Below are 6,148 nucleotides of genomic sequence, written 5' to 3' on the forward strand. Positions count from 1 at the left end.
TTGTCTTGATTTGAAATTTATAGTCATGGTTATTATTATTATTAGGTAATCTACCGGTTAAGGTAGGTTTTTGGATGGACATAATTACTGATTAAATAATTTGTGACCCCTAGCAAAACACAACATCCTACTTTACATCAGGTCCCTCTTCAGCTCTGAGTACTTTCTTCCTCCCTTCATCCCGTCCAACATCCCTATCCTGCTCCTTCCCTTTCCTCGTTTGCCTAGCATTCTCCCCTCAATTACAGTCTTCAACATCCCACTGCCGGTCAATACCCCCTTCATCCACTTTTCCTGCCTCCATAGGATTTCTCCCAACAAACCCCTCTCTTCGCCCACCATACCAAGCACTTCCTCATTAGTTTTCTTCTCTGTCCATTTCACCTTCTCCATTCTTCTCCACGCCCACATTTCAAAATCCTCCTTCAATGACCACGTTTCCGCGCTATACATAGCTACGCTCCATATCAGAGTTTTCACGAGTCTTTTCTTAATATCCTTACTCAACGTCCCCGTCATCAACTCCCTCCTCCTTGTGAAAGCCTCTTTGCCTAGCGCAATTCTTCTCCTTACGTCCTGACTACTTTGACCGTGTTGTTCCAAAACACTACCGAGATACATAAACTGTTCTACCTGCTCTAGTTTTTGCCCTCCTATTTTAATGTTTAGCTTAGCCTTTTTCTTTCTAGAAAATCGCATAACATAGTCATGGTTATCAAACGATTATTTTTTTCACCCAGAAAGCATCAATATTTTTTTGGTTAACCCTCCCATGCTGATTTGTTTTAGTGGTTGGTATCTCACTGTGTGGACATCATTCGTTCCTGTCCTTTATTCATCTCTAAAAAAAAACAACTTAACATTTTACCCTATGGATAGTCAATTTCCAGTTCTCAGCTTTGTGGCGTTTGGAAAAAATAATGACTTGACATAGTTTACCAATATGTTTTATTTCCAATTAAATGTTTGCCAAAAAAAACACTAAGGGACAATTTGTAAAACAGCACCATAACTTTTTTAAAAGGCATCCAGTTAGCGATTATAGAAATATGCTGTGAACGATTTGTTTAGAAATTTGGCAAATCTTCTTAAGAATATTGTTTGTTTAAAAAAATTAAAAAAACAAAACTTCATATGCATCACATACTTATTGTACAGTCAATACACACAAAGCAACTACTGTCATTAAACTAGAGAAGGTGAACTGCTGAACATGCTTATATGCTACAGGACGGGAGTTGAGCAGTTACACTTGCAAAGTGTACTGTGGGAAGTACATCTGGAAACTGCATCCTGAGTGCATGTCTATGAATAAAATTGACTAGATAATTACTTGCATTAAGTAGTCTGTGATATATGCAGCGTTAGAAAAGCATCGCAATTTTTATCTCAAGAATTGAGTTCAACTGGCCAAAATACAGGGTCCGTACAATAAGTATCAGGACTGGTTCCAAAAATCAAAATTTATTGCAGTTATCTTTACAATTACTTAATAATCTTCAAAATACATTGCTCCTGCATCGATACACTTAGTTGGGTGCGTCTGCCACTCGTCAAAAGCCCGCTGGAACTCGGTTTCCGGAATACTGTTGAGAGCGTATGTCGTTGCCGCTTGAACCGCCTCGATGGAGTAGAACTGATATCCTTTGAGCTACCCTTGGAGATAATAGCGTTTTCGATAAAATCTTCATCTTCCTGGACGCAGTCCAAAATTTCTTGCAAAATTTCCACCCGCGACAGTTTTTGTTCCTCGCTCAAGACTTTCAGCACCAGCTTAGCGCACACTTTCCTCATCGCAAGATCCTCTGTTACAATGGTGTGGACGGTTCTGACTGAATGGCTGGTCTCCTCACTGATAAGGGTGATGGTTAAATGCCTGTCAGAGTAAAACTTTTTTTCACTTTGGCCACCTGAGCATCGGTTTGCGCGGTCGTGGGGCGTCCGAAGCGGTGCTCGTCTTCGACGAACCCCTTCCTAAAACATTTTGTACCACTCAAAAACTCTTTTGCGGCTTAAGGCATTATCCCCATAAGCCTGTTAAATGATTTCAAGGGACTCCGATACGTATTTCCTGAGTTTAACGCAAAACTTCACAGCGTAGCGTTGCTCGACGGTGCGCTCCTTGCTGGCGCGACGACATCACAAGCAACCACACGTCACAAAAATCCACCTCCTGTCTCAACGCATGCCCGGAGGCGACTGAACTAAAGTGCGCCTGAGTGGTAAGGGACCCCTCTACCGAGTCGACCGGTCAGACCCCCATGTATTGGGGGCTACAGCAAACCAGTCACGATACTTATTGTACAAACCCTGTAGAATATAAATAATATTCGTATCTCTAAGAGTTTATATGTTAAGCAGTGCACAGATATCTGTGTACTTGCCTAACTAATATCTCACAGCTTCACAGAAGTTCGATGATTGTAAAAAGGTGTGATAACAGGTGGTGTAAAGTGATGCAAGGTGTAGGCATTAAGTTTTGTCTGAACTCTTAATAGAATTTAAAAGTCGAGGGCAACATGTGTGAATACATTTATGTGTTAAAATATCTCTTTTAGCTCTTATAATATAATAATAATTCGGGTGAGATTGTGACTGTGGCAGTCCCTTCTTCCATCTAACTCATCATGAAATACATTCAATGAAAATATAATTACATTTGAGTGCTAAATAATATAAAAAAGAACTAGATAATGCCAATCGATTTGCTTTAAATATGCATGAGTACAAAGTGTGTACACAATTTTGGGGAAAACATCAGGAATAAGGCTTTTATCCTTGATGAAAAAACCCACTGCACATACCACGTTAATGGAGATCATCCGCATTAATATTATTGTATCACCCTTTCTCACGTAAATATTACTCTTTTAAACAATATTTCCATGCAATATTAATATTTTCTGAAGTTTCATGGCACCTAGAGAGGAGTAGTAGTTATTTGCACCATAAGGGATAGGAGGGTAACGCAGTAGGAATAGGGTGTTCAGGGAGAGGAGAATGGGTAGCCGAGCATTGGCATTAGCCTATACTGAACGAAAGGCTCTAAGGGACCCACGATTCAACATCCAATCCAACGGATGGCGTTCTCACTTCAAGTGCTCTCCACATAGCACCCCAAGTAGGGATTAGAACACCACTGAAATCTGTCTCCCTCTGGCAATCCCTATCAGTGAAAATTACCGAAAAAACTAGAGATGCTGCAGCCTCAATTGTGAATTTAAATTTTTCATGTGGTCACTCGGGGATAGAAATAAAATAAATTTCTTTATTTAGAGCTTGTTACTTTGTTTCATACTTAAAGAATGTAAAATTGCCTGAGGTCACTCTGTTTTACAGTGGTATATAAATAATGATGATGGTTCATGAAAAACAAACAAACTCCCTGTGAGTTCAGTGAACATTTCTGGACAGAATTGCAGTTATAAATATAACTATAGTTCAATGGTAATTTAGATTTTCTAAAAATAAGATGACAGCTGTCACTCAAATTTGTAAGTTTGCTTACAAAATAGCTTTCAAAGAGCCTGTACTTTTATTTGGCCAAATTTTTCCCTGGTCTACTTTTGGTCCTCAACTGATATGATATTTTTTGATAGAATATGATATTTTTAAAAGGTTTTATTTACACATAAAAACAAAAAATACATGTGAATTTTCCAATGCAATCGCTCTAAAAAAATGGGGCGAAGAGTCAATGATTTTACTTTCTCATTATAAAAAATAATGCAGTTTCATCGTTAAGAAATTAAAAAAATTATAATAACTTCATAATAATCCATATTAAAAATTGAGGCTTCTTGAACGTATTTAAGCAAAAAAATTGAAACATGTTTTATTGTGTTAATGACTGGGTCACTAATTATGCTATCAGTTTCTTTATCCTGCATATTATTTTTATATACTCACAGTGCTGGTACATAACCATGCTTTTGAAGCACATATAATAATTCAAAAGTCATCTTGAGTGAAAGAGTAGAATTTGTTTACTTCATTTTCTTCCCTTCTTATTGTTCCAATCTGTTCAATCAGATGTTTGGATAATTTATTTTCTCACTGGGAAAACCTGGCTGTAATAATAGATTAGCAATATTTATTTGGTATCCAAAAATTTTAGAATGTACCTCAAAACAAAGCACTTTCTTAAGGTGATTGTCCCACTTGTCACTTTAAACCCATGTGCCTTGCAGATGAACTAATGTATGAAAGAATTTACTGTTTACCCATAAAAGAAATGTCTTTACTCATTTCTTGATAATAATTAATGGATGAAATAAAAACATTAGTTATCAACTTAAAGGTTGGTTTGACAAGTGAAGTAAGGGTAGAGCTAATGTAACACTTAAGCCCTATTCAGGGCATGAAATTTGAACAAGTTAGTAATTAAATAACCGGTTCCTTTCCCTATGCTGCCTGTTGTCTTCCCGGAAGAATTGATACCCAAAAAATCACTTTGCGTGAATGAAGTTGAGGGAGTTTAGAAGTATCACCTGCAATCAAATCTGGACCCTCCCATCAGTAGCCCATTACTCTATCCAATGTACTACAACTCCTAGGTGACAAAATACATGTATTTTTTTAGCATCTGATTGAAACAAATAATCGATGAGAAGACAGTGCATGGGTCTATTCCTCAAAATTATCTTCATACTCAATCAGTCCTTGCTTCCAGATGTACGTGTATAATATGTGTACCCTAATAATCAGAGGAAGAAGAGAGCATATCTGGGTTCCCTCTCCTCAGAATTTATTGTTTCTTTCGTCTTCATTGGTTTTCTCTACTTTCATTAGTATCTATGTCCCCGGAATCAATGGAACTACCCCCTTTCTTCACAAATCTTCAACATTTTTTAGAAATCTTGTACAAACTTTTCAAGATTACTCCTCATGGAATAATGGCGAATCTTGAAAAACTACAATTATTATGTTAAACGTTTTGACTGTAGGTTGCTTAGAAGAGTGCATTCCTTTCAATATATGCCATCACTGCAAATAAGTCCTAAAAGGTAGTACTGGCCGGATAAAAATGTAATTAATTGCTTATAGTTGGAGCATATTTTTCTTGGCTGAGTGAAATGAATGTAATGTCCTCTTAACTCTTTGCTCTCATTCTTTGTCACAGACATGGTAATGTACACTTGAAACTCTGCTTTATTTTACCATCCCTCAAAGATTGGTTGGGAAAACAGCCTCGTCTTCCCACAGTCGAAATCCAGTTAGAAAAGTCCTTGATCGTGGAGACGTAGGGATACGTAGGCTCTCGAAGGTCAATCAGGTGACGAGGAACTGGTCTCGGAAGGAATAAGAAATGCGTCGATGGCATATGTTCATGAGAAAGTGCGTAAGAGCGGAGCATTCGGTTTGCGAGAGAGAGCTTGCGAAATCCACGCTTGTCAGGTGAAGACCACGAGGAGGAAGCGTGATGATGGGTGTGGGTTTCGTCCGCGCTGGCCGACGGAGAGTGTGGGAGGGGAGTCTTTTCCAGACTTTTGCACGCGCCTCGGGAGTTCGCGTGAGTGCTGTTGTTGTTGTGCGTTTCAAGTGCATCTGCGGTGGACCGTGAGAGAGCCAGCCACTCGCTCTCCCTCTACTTAGTCGCTCAATTCAATCTCGTATTTCTTCTTATCGTCGTGGTATTTTTAGACTTCCCGTTTGATTTAATAGTATCAAAACCACTCCGCGAGTGAATTCTGCTTGCGATTTCTTTTCCGAGATATGTTTTCCGAACGTTTGGGATTCAGAACTGCTGCTGTAGTTGATTTCGCTGAGGGCATTGCGATAGTTCGAATCAATCGATAGTCGGAGACCTCGAGACCGTCTTCTATTTCATTCGTCTGATGTTTAGGCAATCGGGAACATTTTTTGGGGATTTCAAACCTTGTTTCATTGGCGCTGGTAGTCCTGGAGCTCCCACGTTTCATTGTATATTTGGCCAACTACCAGCATGATGGTCAACTAAAAAGATGGCACAGTTCTGAAAACCACAAACTCTAGCCGGTATATAATAATGCCATGAACAAGAAGTATTAAAGCTTGAGTAAAGAAATCAATTGTCTTCTTTCAACGGGCATGATGCTTTTGAAAAATTTTTCTTTTAAATGTTGGTCGAGAGACGTGTATATATATAACGATTGACGGAAAAACTCAC

Source organism: Hetaerina americana, unplaced genomic scaffold (genome assembly GCF_022747635.1).
Source record: "Hetaerina americana unplaced genomic scaffold, ioHetAmer1.1.p SCAF_11, whole genome shotgun sequence".
Lineage (NCBI taxonomy): Eukaryota > Metazoa > Arthropoda > Insecta > Odonata > Calopterygidae > Hetaerina > Hetaerina americana.